General features: G+C 39.7%; 1 protein-coding gene across 5 annotated transcripts in view; it reads left to right on the top strand.

Moving 5' to 3' along the window:
- Positions 1-323: 323 nt before the first annotated feature.
- Positions 324-17,722, top strand: part of WWP1 (WW domain containing E3 ubiquitin protein ligase 1) — a 58,375-nt gene continuing 40,976 nt past the window's right edge. For 4 of the 5 annotated variants that reach the window (XM_069005041.1, XM_069005043.1, XM_069005045.1 and 1 more), the window contains exon 1: positions 324-771. The gene's annotated coding sequence lies outside the window, so the exon portion shown is untranslated. The remainder of the gene's footprint in view (positions 772-17,722) is intronic. The other variant, XM_069005042.1, reaches the window with a different exon arrangement.

Raw genomic sequence — 17,722 nt, forward strand, 5'->3', positions numbered from 1 at the left:
GGGCAGGGGCTTCTATCACGGCGGCGACGAAGGCTCCCGACAGGGCGCAGGAGCCCGCCCTGCCTGCGCGGCCAGGGAGGGAGGGCGGGAGGCGGGTGGAGGAGACACCCCCCGCCTTTATCGCTCTCACCGCACCGGGGTGTGCTGGCTCTCGACGCCGCGGAGGAGCCTTGTTGGGGGACAGCGACTCGCAGGAGCCCTCCTTGTCCTGCCCCAGCAGGCTCTGTCCCGCGGACTGCGCTCCGGATCTGCAGCCCGACCCCGCCTTCCCCGAGGTCGATTCCGTGCTCTCAGCCCTTCTCCCCGCCGCGGCGCCCGACTTGGTTCAGCCCGGGGCAGGCGCTAGGAATAAGCCCTGTCCCCTTTGAAGAGCCTCGGTTCAGGCTCGCCTCTTCCCTCCCACCGCCGCTGCGCACTGCTCGGTCCCGACTGGGCCCTCCCGCCCCGGCGGCGGCGGCGGCTCCAGCGGCTCCGGCTCCAGCTCCACAAGTTCCTGCTGCCCGTGCCCGGGGCGCGCACGAGGCTGGCTCGGCCGTCGGGGGCGCCCGGCGGCAGCAGCGGGAGCAGTACCGGGAGGGGCGGCGGCGGGAGGAGGGCTGTTGTGCGGGAGCCGCTGATGCCGCTGTGAGATGGCATCATTCTGCGCGGCGGCGGCGGCGGAGCGCGGCGCGGAGGGGTGAGGAGCCGCCGCGGCGGCGAGGAAGCGAAGAAGAAGAGAAAGGTGGGAGGAAGGAGAAGGAGGCGGCAGCAGTTGTGAGGCTGCGAGCCACGGTAAGGGCACAAAACAGACTGTGCCGCAGCCGCTTCGGTTTGCGGTCTGGCCCGGCAGAAACACGGCTGCCGTCCTCGCTCCTCGCCGCCGCTTGGCCGTGGGCAGCCACGGGGGTGGGCGGTGGACGGGTGCAGTCTGCCCCTGTCACCGAGGGGCGGGGAGGAGGGGAATGGGCGTGGGGGCTAAAATGGCGAAGGGAGCTGTAGTGAGGTCTCGGTCTTTCCGGCACTTCGACTCGTCGCACCCCTTGGGTTCTTCTGGTGGGGGGCGGCGGCTGTTGCTTCTCCCCTCCCGGTGCCCCACATGGTGCTCGGAGAATTGCTGTGTTTCCCTGCCGTCTCCCACTCTGGCTCGCGTCTGGACAGGGCTGAGGGCCTCTGGGCCCGCACCTGGCGAGGGGAGGGAGGGTCGGGGCTGTGGTGAGCCTGTGTCGCTATGGGGCGGGGGGAGAGGGGGGGGGAGTGTCGCCGGTGTCCGGTGTCAGGCGAATAACCTTGTTTATTCCTGTCTACGGCCTTTGCGAGGGTGACTGAGGGCTGAGTCGCGACCTGTGTCAACGCTGAGTGGATTGCGAGAGGCTTTAGTGACCAGGAGTCAGTGAGGCAGCTCCACGGCCGGCCCTGGCTTGCTTATGTGCGGGGTGAAAGCAGAGGAGAAGGATATGGTTACGTTTAAGTTCACCTTCCTTTGGTGAAGGCGGGGAGGGAGGAGGTGAGGAGCCGTGTCCCCTCTCCGGTGCGCTGCTGTCGCCCCTCACGCTGCCTGGGCCCACGGGCAGGGGGCACGGCGGGTTCCGGTCACCGCTCAGGTTATAGGTGTCTGCTCGTCTCTCGGGGTCCCTGTGATGGGTGTTTGGCTGAGCCAAACACCGAAACACTTCTTGAACTGAAGACCTCAAAAGACCTGTTTGTGTCGTTTATTTTTGTTTATGTTGTTGTAAAATGTTACAACTCAGTGTGTTTATTTTCTTGATTTTATTTGTCGTTGTCTTATTTTTGGAACGATACCAATTCTCATCCCAGTTTAACTAGGATGATCTAGCTCTGCTTCCAGATCTATAAATGTTTAAACTGTACATCAAAGAGAGAAAAGGACTTAACACCATCTAATCATTTTAATAGGAGCTCTTCGATGTTTGGGTGAAACTGTAATAAGAGGTGTTTATATTTCAGTTGCATTTTCACATGGCAGCTGTGTCATATAAAAAGTCATCAGGATGTTGTGCAGTGAAAAAACCTCAGGTTATGCAAGTTAAGTAATACTGACTTACTAGGGGTTGCAATCACTGACTGCAGGTAGCTGGGTCATACTCATGAAAGACAGTACAGTCTTCATAGTAATAAGAGTCTTCTCTTAAAATTGGTATTCTGGTTTAATCTCTTTGCAGTATAGAAACAAAGGGACTGTTGTTGGCTATGATAATGCTTTACTAACTTGGAGTGGTTGTTTATTTTTTAAAAATTTTCCATGCTGCCTTATCTGAGTCCGTGTTGGTCAAGGTATAAACTGAATTACTATTTCTGGTCGATTTTAATACTGATGAAGATTAAAGAAATCTGCATAGAGAAAAAATCTGAAGGTTTTCCATCCTTTTGAGAAAAATTTTGCAGCTGCAAAAGACCATTTTACTTGGATTCATGAAAAGATGCTTGCAAGTGGGGCACCTAGAAATACTTTTGGTTGATGCTGTTTGTAAACTTGTGGGTTTAGAATCCCTTTGTCACCTCTTCAGTGTGTATTGTGAACTATATTTTAAAGGGCTAGTCCTGTAAGTACTTCTAGTTTGAGCAACTTAGTACTAGCTGTAGACTTTCCCCAATGATACTGTAAAATAATTCTCTTAAATACACAATTATACTTGAAAGTTTGAGAGCTTTGGGACTGATTTATTCTCTTGGTATGGGACACTTAGTTACCAAAAGAATACGGATTATTTTTGTTTGTAAAATAGTTTACATTTTTTGCTAAACATCAGTGAAAAAAACACTGTAAGTCAGTCAGCATGTTTTTATTAAAGGGCTTTCAATGAAGTTGAAATAATCACTTGCCTACAAGTCCTTCTTAAATCACAGGAATACTGATGGAGTTCAGAGCCAATCCCTTTTCCTGAGTCTGTGGAAGCCTTGGAAGGAGAAATATTTGCTAGTTTTACTGCTTTTCATTTTCCTTTTTATCTTTTAGTATGAAGTTGGAAATTTTGATAAGTTGGAGTTTCTACCCACTTCCCTGTTCTTTCTCATGAAAGAATGTATGTGGGGACCAAGATTCCTTCTGGGCTTTGGACAGGAAGAATCAGGAGTAAGGATTTACCACAGGGGGTTGGTATCACATTCAGTTTATTCACGCTTCCTATACCATTAAAACATTAGACTTGAAAACTAAGGTGCCACAGTCAAAACATCATGACCTAAGCCACGTCTATTAATTGGAAATGGCTACTCTTTATGCACTTAAAGCAAACACTCATTGCTAGCTTAAAAAACCCGTACAACCTAAATCCCCCCCCCCAAAAAAACCCCAAGTTCATTTTGGAATTGAGATAATGAAGTGTGAAGGCTAGGTGAGGTAATGGATGGAGTGATAAACAAAAATAAGTGCTTGCTGCAAGCTGTCTTTAAGTGATTCTTGTAAGTTACTTTTAGCTGTGTTATTAAGACTCTTCGTAAAGACTGAAAAGGAGTGAAGCTACTGATAAAAGTGTTTTATCTTTTAAGTGAGCTTAGTACTGCACTTGCCTGCTTCTGCACAGTGTAACATTCACCTGAATTTTAAAAAAAAAAGAAAAACCTTTCTGATTTTTTTGTTTTCTCTGCCAGAAAATCAGGTGCATGGTGAGTCAAAATCAGAAAAGCTGCTCCAGTGTGCCTGCATGAAAGTATGTAAACTGGGGCTGGATTACCCAGTTTCTATGGTAGTGTCATATTAGGCAAAAACCCTGTTATATTTGCTGTCCTTGTGAAACTTGTAAACCAGAACTGCTGAACTCTTCCTTTGAATTCTGTGTTATGCAATGCATAGTGACGCTCTTCTGTATTCTTAGGTGTCCCAGTGCAGACAGTAGGAGCTGGTTACATCCAGGCCCTTCTTTCAGAGTTTGTTGCCATTGCATCAGTAGGCCCCTTTTTGTGTAGGTGTTCGTTCAGATTTACTGTAGTATCCTGGCATTCTCCTGTGGTTACATAAAGTGGCCATTGGAAATATTGGAGATCTCACCTCTGTTTTCTTGAAGAAAAATAATATGGCTGGAAAGAGAAATCTCCTCTTCTTATCAGCAGGTGTTGGGAATGTCCAGAAGAGGCATTCCAAATGCATGTAAAAAAGAAAAAGTCTTAGAGTGGTGCACCCTCTTTCCCTGCCCTCCCCCCTCTCCTGCAGAACATGCATAGTTTTTGCTAAAATTTGCTATGGTACTTTTAAGAGAGAGTAAGAGAGAGTTTTTGTTTTTAATTGCTCTTTGTAAGTGAAAAGCTCTAATTACTGCTGCTTGGGGCATGTGTTTGCTGTGTTTGAGGACCTGCTAGTTTAACCAGAAGCGTATTTAAGTTTAGCTCTGTTTTGCAAGTGTAGTGTTGCTTTACAGAGGAAACACTGGAGATTCCAGGGAAGCAATCAGCTGTCAGAGTGGTTATAGATGTCAGAATTATTTACAGGAGACTGTGCTAGGTTTTGGGGTTTTTTTTTGGGTTTTTTTTTGTTGTTTTGTTTGCTTTTTGTTTTTTTTTTAATTTCTTAGCATTGTAGGGAAAGTGTCAGGAAAACCTTTAGGTTTCTGTTACATATAGGTCTTTCTAATTATTGCACATATAATAAGAAGCAATTAATCATTGCAGGTTTACATGACTGTACTGTTATAGCAGCCTATGTATGGCAAAGAAACAATTATATTTTAATTCCTCTCCCCTCAGTCAGTGTTGAGGATTGTGTAAACTGTTAATCTAATGTACAGTTTGATGATTCAGTACTGTAAAAAAAAAATCACTTTTAAAATCCTGTTAAAAGAGAATATAGCTTTGAATTTAACTTGTAAATTCTACTGATTTTGAAGAGCCAACTGAGATTTACTGAGCTGGTTGTGTTACTTTATAAAGGCTTTTGACTAAAATAAAGTCATCAATAAAATTGGAGTGAAGCAAGTGTCTAACAAAGCAGACTACGTTCCTGGCTTTTTATTAATCACCATTTTTCTTCTCGTTGGAATATGTTAGATATGCTTATGTTCTGGTTTAAATGGCTAGCATCTGAGTATACTTAAATGTAACCAGTTCAAAACATGAAGACTTTATTTTTCAAATAAAATTATCTATTACACAGTAGGACAATCTCTTGATTTGTCTTATGTGTAAATGACATTGACAATGCAAATGCCTGTTAGTAACTGACCACTCAAGTAGTTCAAACAGCACAGAATTGCTCCCATCTGCTTTTATTCCATTAGGATTTTAGACTTATTTTGCAGGAAATTGTTTTGGAGATAGAAGAAAGTAATTTAAAAACTGATGAGGAGAGGAAGTCAGATTCTAAAGATAAGCAGCAAAATAATTCTGGTTTATGCATTTAAGTATCTTCACCTTGCAGCCTGAAGTGGGCAGAGGAGAGCTCTCATCTGTGCTTCTGTGAACATTGACAGCAGTAAACAGGATACTCTGCACACATTTCTCATTACTGGGTTTTTAACCCAGATCTTTTGCTGTAAGCTCTAAATGGAGCAGGAGATTAGCAGAAGAATCCTTTAAAAAAGGAGGCAACTAAAAACATTTTATCTGTTCCTCCTATAGGTGGGTGAAAAATATGAGAGAACTTTGGATTGTATGTGCATTTCAAAGTAGCCAGCAATTTCTCAGTATAAATCAAATCAAATGATTTCTAGTTTTAGAATGGGGTAAAGTAAACAGGAAAGATAAAGTTGATGATCTGTAAAATTGCACAATATGCTTTGGCATCAGAACTGAAAAAATAACACATCCAGTTTTGAAACACAGTGCTCTGTTAGTTCTTGAGAAATTCGGAAAATTTTTTTTTTTGTAAGGATGAACTAAAACTGCTGAACAGATACCTTAGTCTTGAAAGCTAGCCTTGTTTTTACTAACTAGTGTACCAAATTACATACACAATACTCTCTTGCCTTTCCTAGCATCTATGATGACATAAAATTATATTTGTAAACATAACAATTAAAAAGCAAAATAAAATGTAAGAGGAAAGCTCAATAGAAGATGAAGAGTAATAGGATTGGCAAACTTCCCTTTTCCCCTCAGGTTAGAAGTGTGGAAGCTGCTTCTTCTTAAATTTCAGTTCCTTTTTTTCCTCCATTCTTGGCACAATTTATCTTCCACTTCCAGCTATCTTCGTACAGTGTTATCTTTTTAAAAAATGATCACTTTTCTTACTTAGTAGCTGAAAAGATTTTGGGTTTAAAAAAAAAAAAGAAAAAAAAGATGTATTTTGACTTCAAGATGCCAGTTACAAGGACAGGAAAAATTCAGTCAGTGTTGAAAATCTGGTGGAAGACTGATAGCTGTGTGTCATTCCAAAATAAAATAAATCCCTGACTGAATGTCTTGTAATAGGTTGCTGACAAAATGTTTTCATGGGATGGTGAGTTAAACTGCACTGTCAAGGGAATAGCTATGGGAAAGAAAACTAGTTGGAATCTTAGTTCATAACATGATAAAAAAATCTTCTGCTCATGAGCTGGCAAAATCTTTAGGTAGTAAAATTATTTACTGAGTAATGAAAGTTGAACCTTCAGATGGAAATAACAGTGGCTAGTGTAATATTTGGTGATAGGTACATTTTTTGTGTTAACGTTGGAGACCTAATGTGTGTTGGAAAGAGCAGCTGCAACTATTCCTCAAAATGAGGTGTAATGAAGTATTTGTTAACAAGTACCAAACATAGTTAAGAATTGTTGTATGAAAGTGTCCCATCAGGAATGGAGTAAAAAACTCAGTGTTGGAATGTATTCAGAATATAACATATATGAGCTTACATGGTATTTTTATATTACTTACATAAGCATATTTGTTACTATTTTATGGTAAATGGTTTTGGGAATTCCCTAGCTTTGGCTCTTTTAGAAATGGACTGTTGGGTTTCTTTCTTGTTTCTATTCAGTCTTTAAGCAGGAAAAAATAACTGATTGAGGAGAAAACTATCAGAGTAGTGCAGCTTCTGTGCTAATAAAATGAAAAATGTTGTTACTTTTTAGCATTTAAAAAAAAAAGTGAAGAGAGGCCTCTAGCAGAGGCCCACAGAACCTTAAATATTAAATCTATTCAATATAAATATTAATTCCAGCCTATGCTTTTAAGCCTGTGTCATACAACTAAAAAAGGAGATGTTAGAGAACACTTTTCAAAGTTGAGGAGGGTAGTCTATGAAGAAGTAATTCTTACACAATTCAGTTGAGATTGACTGATGTGTGATTCAAAATAAGGAATAAATTGTTATACCGACAAGGAGAAAATCCATGGCTAAGAAATAGGAGTTTTAATAAAAAAGATCATACAGATCTTATGCACTGTATTTTAGTGCATAAACTAAATGCATTTTAAAATACTTTCTAAGGGCAAGTTAGTCTGGACTGCCCCCTGTAGCCTTTCTTGGTGATTGTTTATGTTTTGGTTTTGTGGTTTTTTGACTAGAACTGTCAGGGACAGCTTCCTTTCAGAGTTGGTTGCTGTTCTTGTCTCTTTTGTATAAATCTGTTATGCTGCTTGCTTCAGTTGCAAAGCTTTAAAGGCCATAAGAAATCAAAATTGATTAAATAAATCTGTATTAGCAGAGACATTCACTTTGGGTTTATTTTCCTGCATAGTTGGACATTTAGTGTTTCAATCCCTCCCTGATAACAGAGGGGAACTAAGAACATTTTTCCAGATGTTTATTGACGCTACACAGCTTAAAAACTGGTGGTTTCAAAGGTTGATATAGGAATAGACTAAAGAATAAAACAGACAATGTCATCATGCCACTGTTTATGTGCACAGTGCATTCCTAGCTTGAATGAATGCTTTGTGTATCTTTTCAACTTTTCCATGTTCTGCCCTGTCTTAAAAGCTGGACAGTATAACTGGAGAAAGTACAAAAAAGGACAGCAAGCGGAGGAGAGATTCATATGGAAGAAGACTTTTGAGAATGACTAAGGGTTTTTAATACTCTTCAGGCTGAAGGCCTGTGTGTTGACCATATCATGCAGGTGTATGTTTTGTGGGTAAATCATGCTGGAGACGCTTTTCTCTTGCTTGTCTTTCCTCTAATATCTACCCTTGCAAGTCCCTCGAAAATCAACCTGAATTAGGGAATAATTTTCACATCCTTCAGTGGGAAGCTGGATGGTCTTTTTTGTGAACTTTTTGTTGCCACCTGATTTCAAGGCAGTGTTGCTCTCAAGAATAAGCTGTTAATCATTTTAAGTTTTATAATCATTTTAAGTTTTATAACTTAGTCTTTAGCTTTTCACTAGAAAGGATACTGACATTTGTGAAAGTGTGTTTTCTTTCACTGTTGCTTTTGTAATGCTGTGTTAAACTTAATATGCAATGTATTATTGTGGCCCTTGAGAAGTCAAGCTTTGGGCCCTTCTGGTAAGACTTGTGTTTTATTAGTTTTCATGTTCTCGACTTGTGATTTTTTTGTAGTTAAATTTTGGGATCAGATTAACTCAGATTAAAATTTGATTGGAAAATAATTAGCAGAAACAGGCAACTTTGTTTTAAGAAGTGAGAATTATTCATCACCTTGGAGGCTTAGTTAGAATCAGGTTGAATTCTCTAGCACTGTAGAGACTGAAGGGCTGTTTTTGAAAAAGTAAGTGACAATGAATGGGCTGAATGCTCCCAGGTAGCAGTAGGTAAGATTAGTGCAGTCTGTGACTGGAAGTAGGACAGACGTGTTTTAACACTGCTGAGATTGACAGCTGGAAAGAGCCTTGCATAGCACTTTTAAAAAATCAAATATTCAGAGAAAAGAGAGTGAGAACATGCAGTGAATTCTACTTATACCTCTTTGAGCTATTTTTTGAGATAAAGTTGCTGGTGAGAGGTGGATCACATCAAATGTCTTACTGACAAAAATTGTGCAAAACCCTTTCTGCCTCTTTCTCATAACACTGAGTAGGCTTCTCTTCCCCTCTTCAAATTGGTGTTTTTTATGACTTACCAAAACAATGGGGAGGCTGGGAAACTATTTTGTGGGGCAGTGTTAATGTATTTCCCATTATTGGTACTCTTTAGTCAACTGTTTTGATATCCCTTAAAAACAAAGTGGGGGTATGTAACAGTAACAGCAGCACTCTCGGTTAACATCTTTAAAGTTGTTGCTCGTTTGCTAATTTTGCTGTGGCTGCAGTAGAGATGTGTTTACACCAGTCAAAGCTATTGTAACTAATAAGGTGGTGCTGACAGGCATGAATTCCTGCAAGTGGATTTTATATGCTATCTGAGCACTCTTGGTATGTGCTCAGGCTCTCTGCCTGTTTGGAAGCTCACACTTCTCCATTTTCCATGTTGTTAAAATTGATTACCTATATAGTTTAATATGGAGGTGCCTGTATGTAACTAGGGTAGTTTCCTGTTTGCAGTGTAGGTACACTAAAATCTGCCCATATTCTAACAATCTATCTTAATATATTGCTTTACATTGCTCTTGATGCAAGTCTGATGAACAATAAGTGTTAGGATTATCCATAACAGAAGACAACCCAGAAAGACTTGTGTAGCTAGCATATTACATGTTCTAGCAGATATGAGAACTATTCAGCTAAATATTAGCATTAAGGAGAAAATATTCTTCCCTGATTTCTTGATGTGTGTGTTGGCCTTTAACTACCATTGTTCTGTTCAAGAAACCTGGAAGTTGTTTACTCTGTTTGTTTCAGTGTGTATGTGTGTTTTTATCTGTAATACACAGAGGAGGCATTGTGATATTTTTCATTATTTGACATTGTGGTAGGACTGTGAATGTAGAAGCATTACTGTGATTACTGTGATTAAGATTCGCAAGCAACGTGTACTGTAAATAATTTGCCGTAAGTTGCTCTGTAGCAGTGGGACTAGGCTCCATACAGACTTTTCTTACAATTCTTTGCTTCATGTGCTGTTCTAGACCTTTCTTACTTGTAGTAGAAAAGGCACTATGCACTGCTGCAGCTCAGGCTGATTCAGAGCTTTCTGTGGTGTTGGTGTAGCTTTTGAGTCAGGCAGTGTAGCAAGCTTGAGCTCATGCTGCAGCCCTTTGCTTAGCAAGCACATGAAATTGTGTCTCTTTCCTCTTCTATGGTACTGAACTTTGTGGAACTGATGGGAACTTAGTGTTTTAGGGGATTTTACTTCTCAGTTTATTTTAGCTGAATCTGGTGGTGAACAGATTCACTTAGAGGGATGGAGATGAAAGGAAGAGGGGGAAGAGGCAGGTGGACAGTATGAGTCATGCATGTGATTTTTTCTCGGGAAAACAAGGCTGAAAAGGTCCAAGTATAAGGCAGAACAGAACAGGCAGATGTGTGCAGTGGAATCATAGTCATTTGTCTAGGCCTCTTGCATAACACTCGGAAATATAGTTTTTTGTAAACTTCTGTAATGGTACTATATTTTTTCTTATACCCTAATATGAGGCTGGTAATATGTTATGGATAATGCACAGATCAATTCTGCAGCATTTGTAACAAGGGTCAGTGAATGTGCTTGAAAGAATGCAGAAAATATTTTTTGTGTATAGCTTGCTCTCCATATCAACAGGAGTAGATGATTTGGTTTCTGAGGTGGAGGGGTGGAAAATGCATATAGCTTGGCTTAAGAAAATTAAATACAGTAGTATTTATATCAGACCCGGTGTGAATGTTAGAATTTGTCCAAAGGAGGAGTAGAGAGCATGACTTAGGAGGAGCAGCTCAGGATACTACATTTGTTCAGCTTAGAGAAGATGAAATGGAGAGGTGACGTCATTGCTGTCTACAACTTCCACATCATGGGGAAGAGATAAGGAGGTGCTGATCTTCTGCTGTCCAGTGATAGGGAATTGCTTAAAACTGTTTTGCGAAAGTCCAGGTTGGTTAATAAGAAGAAGTTCTCCACTGAATCATGGAATGGTGTATGTTGGAAAGGATCTCAAAAGTTGGGTCAAGCACTGGAACAAGCTCCCCAGGGAAGTGGTCATGGCCCCAAGCTGTCAGTCTTCAAGAATAAAAGAGAGTACAACATTTCAATTGGCAGGGACCTACAATGATGATCTAGTCCACCTGCCTGAGCAGTTCAGGGCTGACAGCAAGGTAAACTATGTTGTTAAGGGCATTGTCTGAATGTCTCTTAAACACTGACAGGCCTGGGGCATAGACCACCTCTCTAAGAAACCTGATACAGTGTTTGACCCCCTTATCAGTGAAGAATTACTTTCTAATGTCAGGTCTGAACTTCCCCTGACTCAATGTTGAACCATTCCTACATGTCCTGTCACTGAATATCCTGGAGAGGTGATCAGTGACTCCCTCCCCAGTTTCCAATCAGCAGACTTGCTACTGGAGCATTCAACTACAATATCCAGATCAGTGGTAAAAATATTGAACAGGAGGGGCCCTGGAATTGAGCCTTGACAGGTCACCAGTCAGATGTAGTCTCATTTGGTACAACCCTTTGAGCTCTGCCCTTCAGACGGTACTTCACTGAGCATACCATGAACCTGCCTATCCCACAGTTGGACAACTTGTCCAGAAGGATGTTGTGAGGAATAGTATCAAAAGCCTTGCTAAAATCCAGAACTATATCTGCCACCTTCCCTTGATCCACAAGGTTGGTGGCCTTATCATAGAAAGATGTAAAATTAAACAGGATCATTTCATGATCACACCAGCCAAGACAGCAACCTACCATCACATCCCCCCACGAGTCCTTCTTTATCACAAATAGCAAGTTGGGAAAGGCATCTTTTCTAGTTGGCTCACTGAGTACGTGTGACAAGAAGTTGTCTCCTACAGACTTCAAGAATTTCCAAGACTTCCTCATCACAGTGGTATGGTGCTCCTTGTTGATATTAATTGAAATCTTTCATAAGAACAAGGGCTAAAAATTCAGGGATTTCCCCTAGATTGCTTATAGAGTAATTCATCAATGATTTTATCCTGGCTGGAGTATCAGTAGTAGACGCCCACTGCAACAACTCCTTTTTTTCCATCCCCCTCATCCTCTCTCAGGGGCTCTCAATCACATCATCACTAACTGTAAGGGCTGTGCAGTCAAACCCTCCCTCGCATACAGTGCAATTCCTCCACCTTACCTGCTCTGCCTATTGCTCCTGAACAGCCTGTGGCTTTCCATCCCAGTGCTCCAGCCATGGGACTCATTCCACCAAGTCTTACAAACACCAGTGATATCATAGCCCTGGGAATTTGGCCAATCCATCCTGTTCAGAAAGTGTTCAGACAGTGCTCTTAGATACATTGTTTAATTTTTATGTTGCTATGTGGAGTCAGGAGTTGGATGAGATGATCCTTGGGGGTCTCTTCCATCTCAGGATGTCCTGTGTTTTAGGAAGAGTTACAGTTTGCTTTCCAGTTCAGGTCTCTGTTGGTCTGCTGTAGGGTTGGCAACTTGGAACTTAGTAACAAAATATTTACGATGTATCAGGGACATTGAAGTATCTCTGGAGAAGCTGTTGGTTTACTGTCAGGAAGAACAAATGCCTTGTCTTATTGGCAAGGGCTCATAAACCTTGGAGGAGGAGAGTGCTGAAGCTGAAATTCTACTTGTGTGAAAGCAGATCCTGAGGAAGCCACTACTATATCTATACCCACCAGTATGTACTGTGGGCTTGGCAAAAAGATGAGCAATTAAATGCTCCTATATCCCTGACTGTTTAGGCTGGTCTGAAAATTCACTCCCAAAAGTATGTTGATGAAAACAGAAAATACGAGGATATTCTCATAGCTTTCTTCTCCTTTGTTTTGTTGGCGTACTAATTAACAAATTTGGGTCCTTTTCCAGTCCTCTCAGCCTCAAGTAATTCTCTTTTTTTTGGGGAATACTTGTAAGTTGCTCTTAGATAAAGGAGTGAGGGATATTGTCAGTTGAAGATGGTTTTTGTAGTACTTTTGAGTTTTAAAAGGAGAAGAAAAACATTCTGCTGGCAGAAAATGATCTGGGGGTCCTGGTGGACATGAGGTTGAAAATGATGCAGCAATATGCCATGGGGGCAAAGGTGGTGACTGGTTCCTGGCCTGCATTAGACAAAGAATCTCCATCAGGTTGAGGGAGGTGATCCTTCCCTTTTATTCAGCACTGGTGATGAGGTCACACCTGGAGTGCTGTGCCCAGTACAAGGGAGGCATGGATGTGCTCAAGAGAGTTTAATTAAGGGCCATCAAGATGATTAAGGCACTGGACCATCTCTGCTTTGACTTAAAAAAAGGTTTCCAATATTCACTATTAGCATAGAATATGCCCTACAGTTACAAATGTTTTGAACAGTACATATTACTGTCCTTTCAGGTTTTCCAGATCTGTTTGCATAGGTAATTATTTATGTGCCTGATGGAATAGTTATTTTTTTTAACATACATATTTTAAACTCATCAATACCTAAGGAATTGGAGAAACTATTAGTAAGAAGTTCTAAAGGGACCTGAAGGAATCTTACGGTCTTGATAAGTAGCTAACTATTCTGTTAAATAGTTTCAAGTTGTTAACTTTGGATTTTTATAAACTGTCCTAGATTTTTTTTTTAAGGTAGAGACCTACATTTCAGTCTATCAGTATTTGTCTGACGCAAGTTTAACAGTAGTACCACAGAAAATAATTTGTTGCTCAACAAATGTTGGTCTTTTCTGCAGTCCTGTCCTAGAAGTACTGTTGTCATGTGTTTCCACTGTGTGATGAGAAGTAAAATCAGTGCTCTTAGCATTATTTTAAATGATCAGTGAAAAACTGATTTCCATTTCTAATATTTTCTAAGGTATTAAACAATGACTTAAGCTACTCTTTATAATACTTTTACAAACGGTACTTCCTAGGTGAGGAAACTGTTCAGTACTACTCACTGCATCTTACAGATTTACTGGCTAGTTAGTAAACTTATTGTATGGTTTAGGATTCTGAATACATTTTGTACCATCTTTTGACTTCAGTTTGAGCATAGGACTTAAATTGTTTTCACAGGGATTCTAAAAGTTAATAGTCTTTCCTTCGTTGAGCATACTATCCCAGAAGTTAGGATTTGTAATGTTTCAGGTTCTTTAGTTTTATGCGTAATTTTAAGACATAGTAGAAAACCTGATGGTAAGCATGCATGCTACTTTGTTCCATTCTTAAATATTTTTTATTTTGTAACATATGGCTTTCATGTGTAGTTGTGTGTTGAATAATTAAAATATCCCCCAGAAAAATTTTAAAATATATAGGTATAAAATGCAAAGAGAAAAATATACGTAGGACTGAAATTTAAAAGTAGTAAAGGTGAGAACAACAAAAAATAAGGGGTTTAAAAACCAGGAAGTATTTGAATTCATACAGATAAAAAAATGTATTTGGGAATTGGCTGCTTGAGGCAAGAGCCAGAATACCAGAAGACATGTAACTTGGTTTAATCTGTGAAAAAAAAATCCCACATTGCAATGTCATATAAACAGACCTATTAAATTAAATTGGAAGAATTCAAGACTTCCAGTGTAAGGCATCCAGATTAGAAATCAAAGGTTAGAGCTGTGTGTATAACTTGGACTTTGTTTTTTTCGCATGGGTCTAGCAGGAGTCACACGTTGAAGCCCTACTTACTGGGCTTTGCCACCGAACCATTTCTTTCAGTATATGTGTAAGAGAGACAAAAAACCCTACCTGCTGCTTAATGGTGCTTCATTACTCCATAGTTCTTGTTCAATTCATTTACTTAATTTCAATTTACTAAAGAATGTCAATGCTTTTATTTGACATTGAAAAAAAAAATCTCTTCAATGTTTTTGCAACTTTTAGTAATTTTGAGTGGAACTTATTGCCAGCTTAACTGTTACAATATGTTCATTTATAGCTATATATAACCCTTTTTAAAGTCCTTGCCAGCTTGAAAGATGTGTAATGTGAAATAATTAAAACAATAGTATAGCTAGACAATATTTTCCTTTTCTTAAAGTTTGTTCTTATGTTCAAACAATTTGATTCCTTAAGAATGACTGTAACAGAGTGCATATGTGACAGAATTCTTCTAAGTAGCTGAAGCATGTCAAGGTACCATTTTGCCAGCTTTATGAGTAGTTTAAATTCTGGCATTCTTTTGAAAGTAATCAAACTAGAAAATATTTTCATTAAGTATGTAAGATGTCCATGAATATATCTTTTTACTGGAAGCTAATATTCACAGGAGTAGGGTTGTTTTCTCTTCCCCCACCCTTGCCCTATACACCAATTAATTGCTGGTTAATTAAAGCTAGTACCTTGGCTTACATGATGTCTTTTCTGTATCCCTAATCCATTGCACCTAAACCAAAATTTGTATTGGGCTTCACTGTATATTCCTGGTTACCATATATTTGTTCAGAAAAGAGAATGAAACTCTGGCCATTCCGACTTGGCCTGTAATAGGAAATCTTAAAGAGGAAGAAGACATCTGAAATGGAGGAGGAGAGATGAAATTTTTGTGAAGGACAAATTAGTTTTGTCTTCAACATGAAGCAAAAAGTTCAGTGGTTCTTAGAAGGTCGTGCTGGTGTTTGTGGAAGTCATGTCTTACTGATAAGTCTTTCCATTGCTTTTTAAAGTGGCATGTGGTTTGTAGTAAGGTTTGTGGCACTCAAAGAAATACACCTTTAAGTTCTCCGTTTCCCTATGTGTAAATATTACTGTAATTTAGCTTTTGATGATTAAAGCTATCCATTTAGGGAATGCCAAGTCTTAGATATTTTTTTTGGTTAGTTTTTGTTTTTTTTGCAGAGGGCAAGAGGAATTGTAAAAATGACTCCACTATCCTGCTCATTTTAAGAAGGGCCAGTGCATTTTTGAGTCTACAGATATTTCTCCAGTTCTGTTTCAGACCTCGTTTCTGTTTGTGCATTTTGAATTATTGAGCTGAAAGTTTCCCAATGGCAGAGGGAGAAACCATTCATTTTTTAAAAGAGATTTTTAAAATTTTACTGGTTCTCTCTGGAAGGAATAGTTTTGGGTTTTTCTTAAAAGCCCCAGTTGATTAGACATATGTTCACTTAGCTGTGACAAAATCATCACCATTTTTATTGTTGATAAATAGTGAAATGGACTTTCCAATCAGAATTGTGTTGAATAAAATTCTGGATTTTGAAAGTCTTAATGGAAGGAAATTGATTAAGAAAGTTACTTGGATCTGTCATAAGAAAAGCCATTTTTTCCTTTTTTTTTTTCTTATTTTTACATTAAAATTTTGCTTCCAACCCTATACTTGCTGATTTTCATCAGTGTCATAACTCCCTTCCCCCCACCCCAGCCTTGTTTCTTTGGTGGAAGAAGATGACCTGGAGGCAGGACTAGAAGTGTGGATGATTTCCTATGCTCCCCAACATAGTGGAACAACTGTCTTTTCCTGAAAGATGCTCTCACAGGGTTGCTTTGTCACCCTGTACTGCATACTCCACCATGGGCAGAGTTTCCCGAGAATCTTTCATTCCCATACCTCACACTCAGAATATCAGGACAGCTACAGTACAGGGATTCTGACCCCTACAGCCTTCTGAAATCACTCTTCACCTCTCCAACCTTTAGCATTAATTGACCTTTTTACATTAATGAACTAAAGCACAAGAAAAAAAAAGAGAAAAAAATTAACTGTTTTAATTGATGGGATTTTCCATACATTATGAAATGATATAATGGGTAATTAGACCATACTATTCTGGTACTTTTTTTGGTTTGTTTTATTCCTTACTTGAGTCTTGTGGTATCATATGAGTAAGGAAATGGTTTTCTCTCTTGGTGGGTGTACATTTTTGCTTTTGAGTGCCTTGGTTCTTCATGAAATACCTCCTCAATTACTGGTTCACAGCATCAGGAAATTTATAAACGTGTGTTTGCTGCTCCAGTGATACTTTCTAAGTTTCAGCTTCACAAGAAATACCTGCACCAGGTGCACTCATTACTAGATGAGTAATGCAATTTAAAATGTACCTGCTTAAATTCTATGAATAAGTAATTGTTTTACCAATGACTGAAAAATAAATAAATGAAGTATTCACTGTTGTGGTTCCCTTTTATTTCTGATGTTTTAATAGCATTTTGAGATTTAGAGAATATTGTTCACAGAAGTGTAAATTTTATAAATATTGTTAACAAGACTGAATTCCATGAAACTGTTTATTCACATGAATTAGAAAATGAACTTTTAATTTTTTTAATACACTACTGTGTTGTCCATTCCATGGTTTTGCTTGGATCTTATTTTGTCCTAATCAATGTGTAGTTACCCAAAATAATATATACAACTGAAGTAGTATTAAAATATCAGCTGTAGGAGTTAATAACTAGATTGTACTCTTCCAGTTGATGTGACAGTTACGTATGATGACGATGGTTTAGACAGTCTTCATGGGGCTCTCCAGAGTCTGTGAATTTTTGTTGTCCAGGAATTTTGAGGCTGGGGGTGGTATTTGTATGTGTTGATGAAACAGTTCTGAAAGTAAAGCTTCACATACTCTAGACCAATGAAGTTTAGCCTAGAGCTTGAATAGAGAGGTGTAGCAAGTTCGTATTTGGGAATATGTGGTGACTGTAACCCTGTCAGAATTAATCCCCTGATTTTCAGGAAGATTATAACTACAAGGATTGTGTCTCTTACATTGATGTATGTAATCCTCTTTTTAAGATTATGTAAAGACAACCTCAAAGATTTTAACCCTTAATCAATATATTCAGGAGCCAAACTGGGTGTTTATTTTGAGAAACAAAACCAAGGGATTTTGGGATGAGGAAAAAAAAGTTTGTCCATGATGCCGGAAAACAGTAATTA

Source organism: Aphelocoma coerulescens, chromosome 2 (assembly GCF_041296385.1).
Source record: "Aphelocoma coerulescens isolate FSJ_1873_10779 chromosome 2, UR_Acoe_1.0, whole genome shotgun sequence".
Lineage (NCBI taxonomy): Eukaryota > Metazoa > Chordata > Aves > Passeriformes > Corvidae > Aphelocoma > Aphelocoma coerulescens.